Consider the following 16118-nt stretch of genomic DNA (forward strand, 5'->3'; position numbering starts at 1 on the left):
AGTTTGATTGTAATAACTCAGTAATTCAGGAACCATGCTTTTGAGCCTTTCAAAATTTTTCTTGGATCGTCAGCATAATATCGGGTGCCTTGTATTCAGGCAACTGGAATGTAAATGTAAGAAGAATCACATTGTAAATCCTAAACTAGAGATGGTATACTAGATAAGTAAACTGTTTACACCACAGCACAAAGTCCTTACTTACAATGCCTGAGAGAAATATACATTTGAACTAAAATGAAGTCAGCACAACAATTAGTCATATTGCATTAGTAATAAAAATCACAGCCTCATAATGAATGATAATTTGTTTTTGTGGGATGATATATCATCAATACCTTTCACAAACTCTTTAATATACTATATTCTGTTAAAAATGAAGTTGATATTATTTTCCTCATTTTATAGATTAGAAAACTAGGTCAGAGAATATAAGTGATGCACTTAATCTCAAAGTGAGAAATCTAAATCATGATATAAAAATTTTTAAATTGTAAAATTTTAGGTCTAGTATTTAGATCTTATTTGAGCCTCTAAACTATGTCACTGGGGTAGAAAATGGCGACTCACTCCAGTATTCCTGCCTGGGAAATTCCATGGACAGAGGAGTCTGGTGGGCTACAGTCCATGAGGTCACGAAAGAGTCAGACACAACAACAAAACAACAACAACATGGCTATAGAGTAACATATCCACTGGAAAATGAACATTTTACTGAAAGTAGCACAGCTCCATAAATCCATGTCAAATATCCAGTAGTCCTTTTTCTTAACCACAAAAATGCTTCACAATGCTAATAATGGGTACAAATGAGAGAGAGATGGAAGTAGAAAAAATTCTTTTGTCCAGCTATATGTCCCAACTTTGGATTTTGAGGAAATCATTTTATCACCATATCATATTTATTTATCAACTAACTCACTTAATTTTCACAATAACAGGATGAATTTTTCCTGTTATAATCCTCATTTTACTGAAAGAAAATTGAAGCAGATCATAACTAAAATGTTGATTATAGCTTCTACATGATCTACTAACTTGAATCAGTTTGAACTCATGATGACTTTAAATGCATGAGTCCATCACTTATTTTGATTGAATTTTTCCTTGTACTTCCTCCCCTGTACGTTGTTTGACTAGTTTATAGCTATGAAAAGGACAAAACAGACTATCCACTACTGCCTATAGACTTAATTTCAATTAAAGCCAATCATCTTTCCATCTCTTCTAGATAATATGGTATGATTTATATCCCTAACAAGAAGATATTCTTGGCCACCAAATGCATTCCCCCAAGGAATGTGCCAAATTCCACAAAATCCCAAGATCAGAAGAATATTTATATAAATCAGCTCTATATTGCTGCCACTGTCATAAGAATTTTAATTGAGTACTGAAATATGTGACAGGCAAAGTCCATCCTAAGCGTCTTATTTAATTAGATCATTTATTTAAGTAAATTAGGCCATGGCTTCTCTTTCAAAGCATAGATATCTTTGACAATGGCAGTGTATTATTAAGCTTTTAGGTTTCATTAGTTAATTATATTTCTATTAACTAAATAATATAAAGGAACTATGATATTGGAAGTTTTTATTAGTTTAAGGACATGGAATAATTAAAGATGGAATAGGAAGAACAATTATACATTTTACCTTTAAAGTAGATGGTAAATATTTATTGAATTTTGAAGATATTACTATGTCTTACTCTGATAATTAAAATTATGCCCTCAAAAAGATTACCTCTCAAAAGACTTAGACTTTTTTCCTGCTTATCTTTTTAAGAGGATAGCTGCAAAATTTAATTAAAACATTTAAAAAATCCTTTGAAATCTTAGATGAAAGAGAATATCAAAATTAAATTATTATGGATATCAATACAGGTGGATCAACCCTCCAATGGTGTGTTCACCTGAAGCAGAAGGGCTATCATTTCTCAGCAATACCATGCAAGATAATGAAAAAAGAAGTTGAATAATTTATTCCTTTAAAAGAAACAAGAGAAACTCACAGTGTGAACATGTAACTCACCAAAACTGAGGCTACATCTTGTATATTATCGAGAAAGGGCATCTATGTAACTCAACAATAACAATAAAGCTCCACTTCACCACTGTCTGAGGTCTTAATTCATTTGTTGCTTCCTTTGAGAGGAATTTGTGACCAGCCCTTATGGTTTCTTGAAGCATTTCTTGAGAAAACTTTTTATCCTCAACAATAAAGGATAGGAGTTTCTGCTATTTAAAGGGACTATTAAGTTTTGTGTTTCTAAGTCATGAATGCAGTTTCTGTTTTTGCAAGTCATGTTATAACTTTTTTATGAACAAATTAAAATTTTGAAACAAGAAAATCAAATCAGTAAAGCCTGTATTTCCAAAACTTCACCCCTGATCATCGTACCACCCCAGTATTGAGATCCCTAATGGAGGCCAACCTGAGACATTCATAGTTTTAAATGGTCAGGTTCTTGGCTCACCAGCTCCAAGGTCCCTGCTATGCCCACTCACACAGCAGGTTTGGAAACTCCTGCCTGGACCCCAGCTGTGCTCTGGTTTCAGCACGTTTGAGATGGAATAGGGAAGAATGTCACTAGTCAGGCACACCATTTGCAGTTTTCTTCTGTCCCGCTGGTATGTCCCCAGATCATTTAGAAATACCATTTTTATGCTTTCTGTTGTTTTCCTCACAAGCCAACCTCATCAAGCTCACACTTTTGGGTCATTAAGTTCAATGAGGTATAAGTGCAAAATTCACTTGAAGTTACTGAAATTCTGAGTTCAAAACAATTTTAAATGAAAGCAAATCCATATTGTCATGTATGGGTCTTAGGTTTCTACGTTCAGGGGAATAGTTTGTGTTGGATATGAAGGTAAATAATAAAGATGTACTGCAGAGGTGGCTACAGAGTACTTACTATATACTCCTTTTTACCAGTACTTGCACTTTTATTACAAGTAGTAGCAAATTATTACTGCAAATAATTTGGTTTTCCCAAAAGATTGTATCAATTAATCCTTTTCCAGTTTTATATAGGTTCTCTTTAACTTTTTTGTTCTCAAAATCTTGGCTTTTATTTTCAAGTACATAATAGCCAATTTTATTTTTTAATTAATTTTTATTGGAGTATAGTTGTGTTAGTATATCTTGTGTTATTTTCTATGCTAAGGCACTTCAGTCGTTTCCGACTCTGTGCGACCCCGTAGACGGCAGCCCACCAGACTCCCCCGTCCCTGGGAATCTCCAGGCAAGAACACTGGAGTGGGTTGCCATTTCCCTCTCCAATGCATGAAAGTGAAAAGTGAAAGTGAAGTCGCTCAGTCGTGTCCGACTCTCAGCGACCCCATGGATTGCAGCCTAACAGGCTCCTCCGTCCATGGGATTTTCCAAGCAAGAGTACTGGAGTGGGGTGCCATTGCCTTCTCTGGTGTTATTTTCTACTGTGTAGTAAAATGATTCTGTCATGGTGACAAGTGTGGACCATGTTAAGCACCAAATGGTTATAAATGTTGCTTTCTTCTTTCCTTCATCCTTAAGGAGTTTGAAATTTCAAACTCCCATCCCCATCCTTCTTAAAAACTTTTAGTCATAAGATTTCTCTCAAGTTCAGATAGACCTCAAAGTTTATACAACTATATCAAAGAGTATACACTATATCAGTCGTGTCCGACTCTTTGCGACCCCATGGACTGTAGCCTATCAGGCTCCTCCATCCATGGGATTTTCCAGGCAAGAATGCTGGAGTGGATTGCCATTTCCTCCTCCAGGGGATCTTTCCGACCCAGGAATCGAACCCGGGTCTCCCGCATTGCAGACAGACGCTTTACCGTCTGAGCCACCAGTGAAGCTATATATTACACTAAGCTATACTTACACTATATAGTAAGTACTTTAAATACGGGTAATGAACTGATGTTAAAGGCAGAAGGAAGTGGGAGAGAAATGATCTCTCATTGCACAATTAATGCATGAAGTATGGCCAGTTCCGCAAAGGATTTTATTTTTCAAAGTATAATGAAAACATTAGGTACAAAGAACCAAGAAGAAACTACATAAAATGATCAATGTTGATTCACTTCTTAGTTCATTGGCTAACTTCTTTCTGGGAAATGCTAAATGCTGGAGGGGGAAAGTTTCTCAAAAGAGTTCCCAATCAGACTTGGTGCCTCTTCTTTCCCTTATAATTTTACACTTTGAATTTTCAGTGGCTCTGCTTTTGTTTCATGTGTGATTCCTTTCATGTTAATTGGTGTCATATCATTTTCGTAGACGTATGTATTTTCCTACCTGCCATAGCTTAGAAAGGGGTGTTCATATTGTCATGTTTCTGGTTGAAATCTTTTATTAAATCGTTTCAAGTGATCATCAGTTTTCAAAGCAACAGAATACCATAAAATCAATATTTTGCTAACATTCAACATGAGCACAGGGAGACTTGCTTTCTGGTCCTACTTCTGAAAAATTACCTGGGTACTCTCAGAACTTGCTTCATCTTTTAGACTATAATTTATAGTTTTTCTGCCAAGTAGCAATAAAAATATCTGTTCCTTCCAGCCCAGAGGTTGTCCTGGTGATGCAGAATGTGATGTTCTGTGAGGAGACATTGCCTGCTATAATGCTTTAGATATGGCATATGCATTAATAAATTAACAAATAAATAATAAACAACTGAAAATAAGCAAGTTGATGATGAACAATAATATAGTAATAAATAGTAAATTATTTATTGATGACATGAACAGTGTTTAGAAAAGCAATTGAAAAGATAAACCATTATGTGAGGGCAATTTTTTTTAAATATTAAATACACTCTTCAAAATTGTGTTGTGCCTCAAAGACATCATCTAATGTTCATTCAGCAGATATTCACTGAGCATCTGCTATATGCGAGGACTGTGCTAGGCACTGGGGATGCAAAGGCCAGTGAAGCACAGAGGGTTTCCAGTCCAGGCAGAGACTCAAGTCCCAGACCGCAAAATACGCAATGCTAGCTTGAGAGTGACAAGTGATATAAAAGGAATTTCAGAAGATGAAGAGAGTGCATGCAACTGGCATGTGATGACACATAGAGTGAGCTATGCAAAGACCAATAAAGAGGCAGCATTCTAGGTGGATACATGACCATATTTAAAAGCCTAGATACAGGAAAGTTGAGGAATGAAGAAGGAAGAACGTGTTTCAGACCACAAGGAGTGTGAAAGGATAAATTAGGAAGGAATTTGAGGCTTTATTGTAGACAGTTTGACTGTTAGTACCCACTCTAAAAAGGACAGAAATACCAAATGGTAGAGCATCATGGTCTCTTTTGTTTAGCTGGTCAGAGAGCATTTTTTAACTTTGATAGAGAGTATTATAGAATATTCTATATCTAGCTTCTATTGGGCAGTATTGATATAGCTGTTCACCAAATACTTGTGAAATTAAATCATTTTAACCTAATATAATGAAAGCTAAAGAGGAGAGTGAAAAAGTTGGCTTAAAATCAACATTCAGAAAACTTAAGATCATGGCATCCAGTCCCATCATCTCATGGCAAATAGATGGGGAAACAGTGGAAACAGTGACAGAATTTACTTTGGGGGCCTCCAAAATCACTGCAAATGGGGACTGCAATCATGAAATTAAAAGACGCTTGCTCTTTGGAAGAAAAGCTATGACCAACTTAGACAGCATATTAAAAAACTGAGACATTACTTTACCAATGGGCTTCCCTTGTGGCTCAGCTGGTAAAGAATCCGCCTGCAATACGGGAGACCTGGGTTTGATCCCTGGGTTGGGAAGATCCCCTGTAGAAGGGAAAGGCTACCCACTCCAGTATTCTGGCCTGGAGAATTCCATGGACTGTATAGTCCATGGGGTTGCAAAGAGTTGGACACGACTGAGTGACTTCACTTTCACTTTAGCAACAAAGGTCTATCTAGTCAAAGCTATGATTTTTCCAGTAGTCAAGTATGGAATGGTAAGTAATAATAACATTATAATGTACTATATTAGGTTTGCTAAGAATCAAATAGCATAATAAATATTAAAACATTCAGTAAACTGTTAGAGGTTCTAGAAATATAAATATTATTTATTAGTACCAATAGCTAAAATGTTCTAAGTGCTTTCATTTCATTTAATATTAGTAGTGTTCTTTATGCAGACTGACAGCTTTGATATGTTTTCTGTTTCAGTTTGCTTCAAGTAAATAGATATTTTCAAGAACATGTTTGCAATCTAGAAATAAGCGCATCATCTTCATAGGTTATTAAAGAAAGATTAGTGTAAAGACTATTTTATTTGTACTTAACTTTGTAAAACTGAAGGTCTATATTCAAAGACAGAAGTTTTCAAGTTGCTTAACTTTGATTTACCAAGATTAAAAACTTTGGGAATTTGAATTAATTTTTACTTACACTTATGAAGCAGTTCATTCTTATTGTGGGAGTATGTCATCTCACTCCTCCTATATGCATATACTTCCCTGGTGGCTCAGTTGGTAAAAATCTGCCTGTAGTACAGGAGACGCAGGTTCTATCCCTGGGTAGGGAAGATCCCCTGGAGAAGAAAATGGCAACCCACTCCAGTAGTCTTGTAGTCTTGCCTGGAAAATCTCATGGACAGAAGAGCCTGGTGGGTTACAGTCATGCGGTCACAACTATTGAACACAACTTAGCAGCTAAACCACTACCATGTCCAAGAATGATACTTTCTAACTCTTAGAAGATAAAAAATTGAAACTTGGACATTCCCAGGGAATGGTAAAGAGGGCATTCTCCTCATCACTCACCCAGGGCCCTGGTTTGTTTTATTTTTCAATGTGCCTGTCATCAAATTACATATTTTATGTTTGTTTGTTTATCATTCTCTCCCAGCCTCATGGTACCACCCATCCTTATAAACAGAATGTAAATGCATATATCATGAAAGCAAGGAATTAGTTTATCTACTGCTAAGTGTCCAGCATCTGGAACAGTGTCCAGCCACCCAGCCCCTCATTAGAGCTTAGTATTTGCTGAATGGATACCTGCCGATGCATTTGTTGAAATAGCATAATCATCTATAAAGTGTAGGCCAGATGTGTCAAATGCTGATGGGTATGGCATTTAACACCCTGTGCTAACTCAGCCAAAGAATGGGTCAGCTCTTAAGCAAACTAAGTGGCAGTTCCCCAAGCATATTACTCTGGGTTAGAGGATGTAAAGTGCATAGTTCTCCACAAATAGGCAATTAGAACCTACCTATAAGAATAGGTAATTATCAGATATTTCTTGAGCACTATGCTATGCCCAGCCCTCTGCTAGGATTCCTGTGAAAGCTGATGTAATAATGCATCTCTAGGTAGAATCCCTGTCACCACCATTTGTCCAGAGACAATGTCATTTCTGTCTTGACCCAAAAATAATGTTGGGCTTTTTATTGGAAGAAATACAGCTTTTAATAGTATTCCACTGTAAATATTTTTTTATAGATTATATACTTTTTTAGAGATTTTTTTTTTGGCTGTACTGGGTCTTCATTGCTATGCAGGCTTTTCTCTAGTTGTGACGAATGGGGGCTTCTCTTCCTTGTGGTGGTAAGTATATGTCTACTAATGTGTATCGATTATAAACATTCACAAATATGGAAGTTATCAAAGAATGAGACAAACTAACATATTATAAAAAGATAATTTTAGATAAAATAAATATTTGCCCCAATTATATCTTTGAGCTATAACATTTTGTCATATCTAAATGCCAAAAGATATTTTTATCAACTTCCCAAAAGATTAGTCCCAATGAGATAGCTCACTGCAGGTTAAAAAAGCGCAGTTTCCATAAGCCCAAAGCTTGCACACTGACAGATCAATGCAAGTTTTCAACTTTTGTGAGGCTAATTTGGACACTATCAAAAAGTAATTACTGATTTTTTTGCTCCAAAAATCTTAAAGGCAATCTAAACGTAGGTTATATACAGTAATAAGCAAATGCAAAGAATTTGTTTTTGCCAACTTTTGGGTAGTCAACCATGTATGAGTTTAATACTTTTGGTTTGCAGCCAAAATTTAAAACTTTTTATGACTTGCAACTTAATGAGATAGTTAACATTATGATATCTTATATATCATCATTTTTATCTTTAACTAAATTCTGGACTCTGAAGGTTCTAATTCTATGTAACACAGTAGAAAATTTATTTCTGAAAGAGGTTGTCACATTTCTAAGTATAAGAAAATAGTACCAGAAAGGCTAACAGAGTGTAGAACTTGATAAGATTGGGGAACATCAGTATTTTCATATTTCAGTGATCAGATCAGATCAGTCGCTCAGTCACGTCCGACTCTTTGCAACCCCATGAATCGCAGCACGCTAGGCCTCCCTGTCCATCACCAACTCCTGAAGTTCACTCAGACTCACGTCCATCGAGTCAGTGATCCTGATGCCATCCTCATAAACTAAAAATCTGAAGGTTTTTGCATTATGTGTAGTAAGCGTATGAAAAGATTTCCCATACCAAGCTTCCTCCTAAAATTATATTGCAGAGATTCAAGAAGTACTTGAATTGTATTCTGCCGGACTACAAAATGCAGAGTGGGTTATAAAGACAAAACCTATGAAACTACGTAAGTCATTTGTCAAATATTAGGATTGAAGCTGGCAAGAAGTAAGGGTGCTTACTGGGGCTTCCTAGGAGGTGCAGTGGTGAAGAATCCACCTGCCAATGCAAGAGATGCAAGAGACATAGGTTTAATCTCTGGGTCAGGATAGGAAATGGCAACCCACTCCAGTGTTCTTACCTGGAGAATCCCATGGACAGATGAACCTGGAAGGCTATATATAGTCCATGGAGTCACAGAGAGTTGGACACAACTGAGCACATGTTCAGGCAGTAAAGTGCATATTAAGCAAAGTTTGTTGGGGTCTGAAAAGGTAGCACAGTTACGAGGGTAGACCTTGAGACCATAAGGTTGCAGCTGGCATTTGCTAGCAAATATTGTTTTGAGAACAGCTAGTAAGGTAATGGCACCCCACTCCAGTACTCTTGCTTGGAAAATCCCATGGATGGAGGAGCCTGGTAGGCTGTAGTACATGGGGTTGCTAAGAGTCGGACACAACTAAGCGACTTCACTTTCACTTTTCACTTTCATGCATTGGAGAAGGAAATGGCAACCCACTCCAGTGTTCTTGCCTGGAGAATCCCAGGGACAGGGGAGCCTGGTGGCTGCCGTCTATGGGGTCACACAGAGTCGGACATGACTAAAGTGACTTAGCATAGCATAGTAATGTCCTTGAGTGTGATACAGTTCAGAATATTCAAGCACTCAGTGATACAAGAATGTGTCTGAAATCACATCCACCATGGCCACCTACTTCCATTTTGGATGCCTGAATCACAGTTACTCCATTTTGATTTTTAAATGTTTTCTTTTCTTTAATGGTTCAAACAAATAGGCCACAAACAAGCTGTTTTGGTTAGGTCAAAGTTCAAGGTGAATTATGTATAAGCCAGAATGGCTTCCTCATACCTCAATAAGTGAAAATTTCTTCCATCAATACAAACTTCCAGTTATGAGATTAATAAGTCACAGTGTTCTATTGTTTAGCATAGTGAGTATGGTTAATAAAGCTACTATCTATACTTGAAATTTCCTAAGACAGGAGATCTTGTATTCTTACCACAAAACAAAAATGGTAACTTTGTCAGGTGATGGATGTGCTAATTAATTTCACTGTAGTAACCATTTCACATAGACTCAGACAAAACTGAACACACACACATATATTAAAACATCAGGTTGTAAACCTTTTAAAGATTATATTGTGCAACCTAAATGCATACATTTTAAAGCCTTACCTCAGTAGAGCTGGAAAATGTTTTAAAAACCATAAAATTATATTGCAGTGTCAAGAAAATGCATTTGAATATTTTGTCTTCTTTTAGAAAATCTAATACTTGGAAAACAGAGTTGAACATTTTGGAAGTACATATTGAATTCAAAAGTACATTTTCCACATTTCTCAGGAAAAGTTTAACATCTTATTTCCAAATTACTACTTTCTTTATAGAACAGGTTTGTTAATAATTAGTTCCACCAGGCAGTCATTGGGAAAAGTACCTTACTTTATCTGTTATTTTACTTTTTGGATGAGACTTCTTTCATGGATCATGTTTACAAGATGATCGATAATGAAATGCGAGGATGGTTTTGGGCAACAGTATATGAATAAATATGATCATGTTGTGGATAGTCTAGGAGACATTCCTAGACATTTGGAACTTGGTCATCCCAGAGCCTAAAGCAAATCTGTATTTGAAGATTACTTTTTTCATATATTGCTTTCATAGTAGTTTAAGGCTGAAAGTAGCTTTGAGAGTCAAGTAGGAGAAGGAGCCAGTAATTTCTCTCAACCTAGTCCACTATCTGGACTCCTGAAGTTCAGGATCAGGTCTCAAACTTGTAACTACACAGAGTTGTATGAAATTTTAAGCCATTACAATAAGTAAAGGATTTTTCCCTGTAGCAATTATACTGTTAGGAATGGAGCAGTATCTGCTTTACTTTTTTTTGAAAAGAAACAGTTTGAGTGTCAATTTTGTTTGCATTCTTGTAGGAAAAACTTCTTGGAAGATTCGTTTCAAATGTGAGCATCTTTAAAAAAACAACTTTTCAATTAATTTAGCATTGGTAAATGGAAACTAATCTGTGTACATGTGTCCAAGCTTATATATATCAATAGCTTGCTATTCCTCAACAATTGAAATTGTAGTTCGTATACTGACTAGCACTTCTAGTTCCTCTGCTATTAGTTTATTTAGCTATTGATTTATTTAGGTAGAAAGTTCTTTTCTTACATTTTTATTGAAGGTCAGCTTAAATTCTGATAAATATCCAGTTTTTAGATGTACACTTCATTCTTACAAAATTAACACATCCATGTAAAACCACACAGATCAATGTAGACAGCTTCCCTCATACCACCTCCCGGATATTACCTCCCAGAGATCCAGACTCACTGACTTCCATCACCATCCCCTAACTTTGAAATTTTTAAAAATAGAATCAGATAGTGTATTCTTTTTTTCATCAGCTTCTTTAATTCAGCATTGTCTGTAAGATTCATCCATTCTGCTGCATAGCTGTAGTTCATTCCTTTTCTGTTTCTTTTGCTATAGAGTAGAGGTCAGCAAATAACAACCAATGGGCTAAGATTGGCCCTTCACTTGTTTGTATATAAAGTTTTAGTAGAATACGGCCATGCCCTTTCATTTATATATTGTGTAAGGCCGTTTCTACACTGCCTTGGTAGAGTTGAATAGTTGTGTTAGCCAGCATATGATTTCCAAAGCCTAACATATTACAGAAAAAGATTTCTGAGCACTGCTATAGAATGTTCCAGAGTATGTGCATGTGAATATTAATTCTAGAGGTAATGAACACTTGGCTATCCCTAGTTTTGGACTATTACAAATATTAATAATACAGCTGTGAATATTCTTGTGCACAAAATTACACATTTTCTCTTGAGTACTTAACCTGGAATTGCAACTGGTGGGTCATAAGGTGTGTTCAACTTTAACTGATTTTGTCAAATAGTTTTCCATAGTGACTGTACCAATTTACCTTCCCACCAGCTGTGTATGAAAGTCCCAGAAATAATTTAACACTTGATAATTATCATTAAGTAAAAGTTGGAATGCATAATTCATCATTCAACTCAATACAAACAACATTTCATGTAACAGACTTTAATGAAGATCACAATACATTTATGTAAATAAATCATCCAATTCATAATAGTAGTAATAAAGCAGGTATATTTTATTTTTTCATTTTCAGTAAACATACATGAGTTGATGGAGTTTGTTGCATAAAACAAATTTATAGTTATTCTTTGTTGAACACTTAGAATTAAATGTCCCACAAGTGATCCTAGGAAATGCCTCCCCACCCACAGTGGAACCATAAACAAAACCCCAGTTCATAGATTCTCTTTTCTGTTGAGATAATTAATTTCCATTTCTTCTTTTACTAAAATAATATGCATCTATCTTTTTTATAGATCTGAAGTTACATTAAGTTATAAAATAAAAGTTATGATATGAAAATTATAGTTAAGGCTTCTAATTGTGAAAAATCAACAGGCTAGCCCCTCGCTATGAAATCACACAGCATAGTGATTCTAAACTTAACCCTCATATGTTGTTTCTGTGGGTTTGCTCACACTTGCTTTAGGAATGAAGCAAAAAGCATTTTCATTTTGTTCTTTTTAGCAGTTTCCTTCAGTATGAAGCATGTCCAGGTGATGATAGGAAGGTCACCATTGCTCAATATCAGAATTTCCCTATACTCAAGAAGCACTTTTGGCTGCCTCATAGATGATTTTTATTTCCTTCCTTTTGTCTCTTTATGTTTTCCAAGTGTTCAACAAAGACTACACACTCATTTCGCAATCAAAGAGACTTTAGGTTGTTTTCTGGTTTCTGAGGATACAAAGATTTTTGTAGTTGTTTGCTCTACTAAACCCTACACCTGACAAGTGTCAAAAATTGAACACTTACTCTGGTGGTAAACTAGTTGTAAATGGAGGGGTATTTTCAACAGAAGCTGTGCCTTGGGATAACCAACTGCTACACTACTCTGATATCTATTTCCTGGAGATAAGTTGGGTTTTTGTTGAACTCTCTCACAGAGTCACCTTCCCTCAAATGAATGGACTTTCTGAGATCAGCCATTCCCTTTGCAGAATACATGTTACATCTGTGCCTTGTGTCATAGGTAAAAAGTGCCACCCACTGACACACAGCCCATGAAACAGCACTGACGTTGCAAAACAATAGGAAAGTCAAGTAACTGAGGCTTGTGGTTCCATGGCAAATGAAGCTTTCCAGAGCAAGCGCTAAGAGCCTGTTGCACCAAGGATGGGAGAGGGCTTGTTGCACAAATGCTATAAAACAATGTAGAACAAAACGCTGTGGAACTTCCTTGGGTTCTCAGAATTGTTAGATGTAGTACACACACAGAAACACATGCATGCATGAACACACGTACACACGCAACCTGCCTCCTCCCCCGAGACCCCCTCAAGGTGGTACAAGAGGTTTTTCAATTATTTCAAGAGACTGCAGCTTTCATTAGACTAAAAGACAACTGCTCATTTCCAAGTTCAAGATCTCTATTTTGTTCCTTTCTTCTCAACTGGGACTCAAAAAGCACAAGGTTTTAATCTAAGAGAATAAAGGTATATAAGCAGTTTTTTTGCACAACCAATTAGTTTACTTTCAGTATTTGGAGAAAAGAAAAGGATAAATGTTTAATAGCTCTAAGTGTCCTAAAGTGTCTCAAATAAAGGAAGATTCTGCTAATGTAAAATCATATAAAGAGCTACACATATACTGTGTTCGCCAAATATAAAAGATTGCATATATGTGTGTAGGGGAAAATTTAGCAGTAGGAAAAAAATTTAACTTTACCTGATTCATCATATTTTCCTGCATTTTACAGCTCTCCTACCATCTACATACATTACTTTTATTAATATTTTTACTCTTTTGCAAACTTCCCTGGTGGTCCAGGGGTTAAGATTCCATGCTTCCGCTGCATGGGGTGCAAGTCCAATCCCTGGTTGGAAGTGTATGTATGTCTGTGTGTCTGTGATGCATGTATTACTCTTATAATAGAAAAACCATAAACATAAAAAAGGACCTTAGGCAGTGTAGCTACGTTGTGTGATCCTATAATGGTACATACATGTCATTACAAATTTGTCCAAACCCAGAATGTGCATCACCAAGAGTGAATGTAATGTAAAATTGGAACTTTGGGTGATAATGATGTGTCAGTGTAGGTTCATTGATTGTAACAAATGTACCCCTCCAGTGGGGGATATCGATTATGGTGGGAGCTATGTGTATCTGGGTCAGGGGGTGATGCTGGTAACTATAAACAGCTAAAAAGGGATAAAAAGGCGCGGGGGGAAGGCTGAAAGCAGTGTGTTATTGTGCTTTGGTGAGCTCTGCAGAGGTTCTGAGAGGCTGTCCAGGGGGACTTTGGTATCAAACTTTCCTGAGAACTTAGAGACAAGTGAGCATTTGTTCAGGCTCTATCATTTAGTTTATTGTTTTATCACAGGAAAATTAAAAATGTGTTGTGACTCCTTTAGCAACCTCTTTGTTTTTTAAATAACAAGATTATTTTCTGGGTTCATTTTTAAAGTAAACCATCCACTGGAAGGAAATTCAGTGACTTCCCTAAAAATCCACAGCTTCTGAATCTTATCCATACCCATTGTCATTACATAGAGCAGAGTTAAATAGTACTACTATACTAAGATTTCTAATGTCTGCTTATAAATTAATGATTAGAGAAAGAGAAATTGTGTGGCATTTTGCTTGTAATATGAGCCTGGTTAATCCAGAATTTATAACGCATAATATTCTATAACTACATGATTTGCTAATGTGATTTGCCCAATAAAAACGGATATTGAGTCTTATAAGTCTGTATACTCTTCTACACATTAGTAAAACAGCAGAGGATAAAACAAACAAAATTCCTACCCTAGCAGAACTTAGATTCTAGTGGGATATGACGGTGGGGGGAAGGAGTGGTAATTAATACAAATCTTATACTTTTAATTTTATATTTTAATTTTGTACATCTTCATTGTAAAGATCTTTTTTTTTTTTTTTTTTAAACCTGAAACACTATATTAGTTTTGCCAAGCATCAAAACGAATCCACCACAGGTATACATGTGCTCCCCATCCTGAACCCTCCTCCCTCCTCCCTCCCCACACCATCCCTCTGGGTCGTCCCCGTGCACCAGCCCCAAGCATCCAGTATCGTGCATTGAACCTGGACTGGCAACTCATTTCATACATGATATTACACATGTTTCAATGCCATTCTCCCAAATCTTCCCACCCTCTCCCTCTCCAACAGAGTCCATAAGACTGTTCTATACATCAGTGTCTCTTTTGCTGTCTCGTACACAGGGTTATTGTTACCATCTTTCTAAATTCCATATATATGCGTTAGTATACTGTATTGGTGTTTTTCTTTCTGGCTTACTTCACTCTGTATAATAGGCTCCAGTTTCATCCACCTCATTAGAACTGATTCAAATGTGTTCTTTTTTAATGGCTGAGTAGTACATCTTCATTTTAAAGAGGACAATGGAAGAAATTCTACTGAGGAAGAAATCAGGCAGGGTGCCTACAAGGATGGGGCAAAGATTGGAGAGGTAGAGGCAGTGGTACAGATTTTAACTAAACTGACAAAGCTTTCCCTGAGAAGTGGGCACTGCCAGGCCCTGCAGAAGAGTGCCCTGAAGCAGCCCAAGGAGCAGAGGGAGAAGAGTGTGCAGAGGCCCAGGGATGTGGAGGAGGAGCTGAGAGGTCCTGGAGACAGATCCTATGTGTCATTGTGAGGCCTCTGGATTTGCTGAAGATGAGGCACCATCAGAAATGTTTGTGCACTGGTGTCACATGAGTGGACTTCCGTTTTAAAATACTTGATTTTTTTTGATAACATGTTAAAAAAAATAACAAAGTAAGGAAAGAGTGCTTGCATCATAGTTTTAGAGAAGTATATTCTCACTGGACTGAAATAGGTACTTGTAAGAATGTATTTAGGAAAATAACAATGAACAGATTTAACACTACATGTTCCAAATAATTGAAAGGATTCATGTTTATCTAACTTATCAGTAGAAAACTCAACTAGAGGAAGTATCACTTTAAAGTGGTTAGGATTTAGAAAGAAAAGGTGATTGGCCACCTCATCTCTAGAAAATTTTCCCTTCTTAGAGGAATTCTTTATTTGAGTTGTCTTTAGAGTGGCTTTTTTAATGGAAGGGGCTATCTCTGTGTTTCCTTCTTAGACTCTTTACTTTCCAAAATAGTAGGTTGGAATCACAGCTAATGGTCTGCTCAGGAAACCAGTTTTGCTAAAAACTAAAGGAAAGGGAAACCTCTCCTTTTTCAATTATCTTTAAAAGTAAGTGCTTGCAAGTATGAACAGAGTTAAGCATGACCTGAGAGTCATGGAGAAGAACGGACACACTGGATTCTTGGAAAGTGATGCACCCACCACCCGCATTGTGCCATTGACCTAGACTAATATGTGAACGGCGCCCCCGGAGTTGCAACGTGG

The 16118-nt window shown here is 36.6% G+C and overlaps 1 protein-coding gene across 5 annotated transcripts in view; it reads left to right on the top strand.

Annotated features, from left to right (window-relative positions):
- The window catches only part of PDE7B (phosphodiesterase 7B), a 369928-nt gene that overhangs the window by 109321 nt on the left and 244489 nt on the right, over nt 1-16118 (top strand). The window lies entirely within an intron of this gene.

This window comes from Bubalus kerabau, chromosome 9, assembly GCF_029407905.1.
Source record: "Bubalus kerabau isolate K-KA32 ecotype Philippines breed swamp buffalo chromosome 9, PCC_UOA_SB_1v2, whole genome shotgun sequence".
NCBI classification, from domain to species: domain Eukaryota; kingdom Metazoa; phylum Chordata; class Mammalia; order Artiodactyla; family Bovidae; genus Bubalus; species Bubalus kerabau.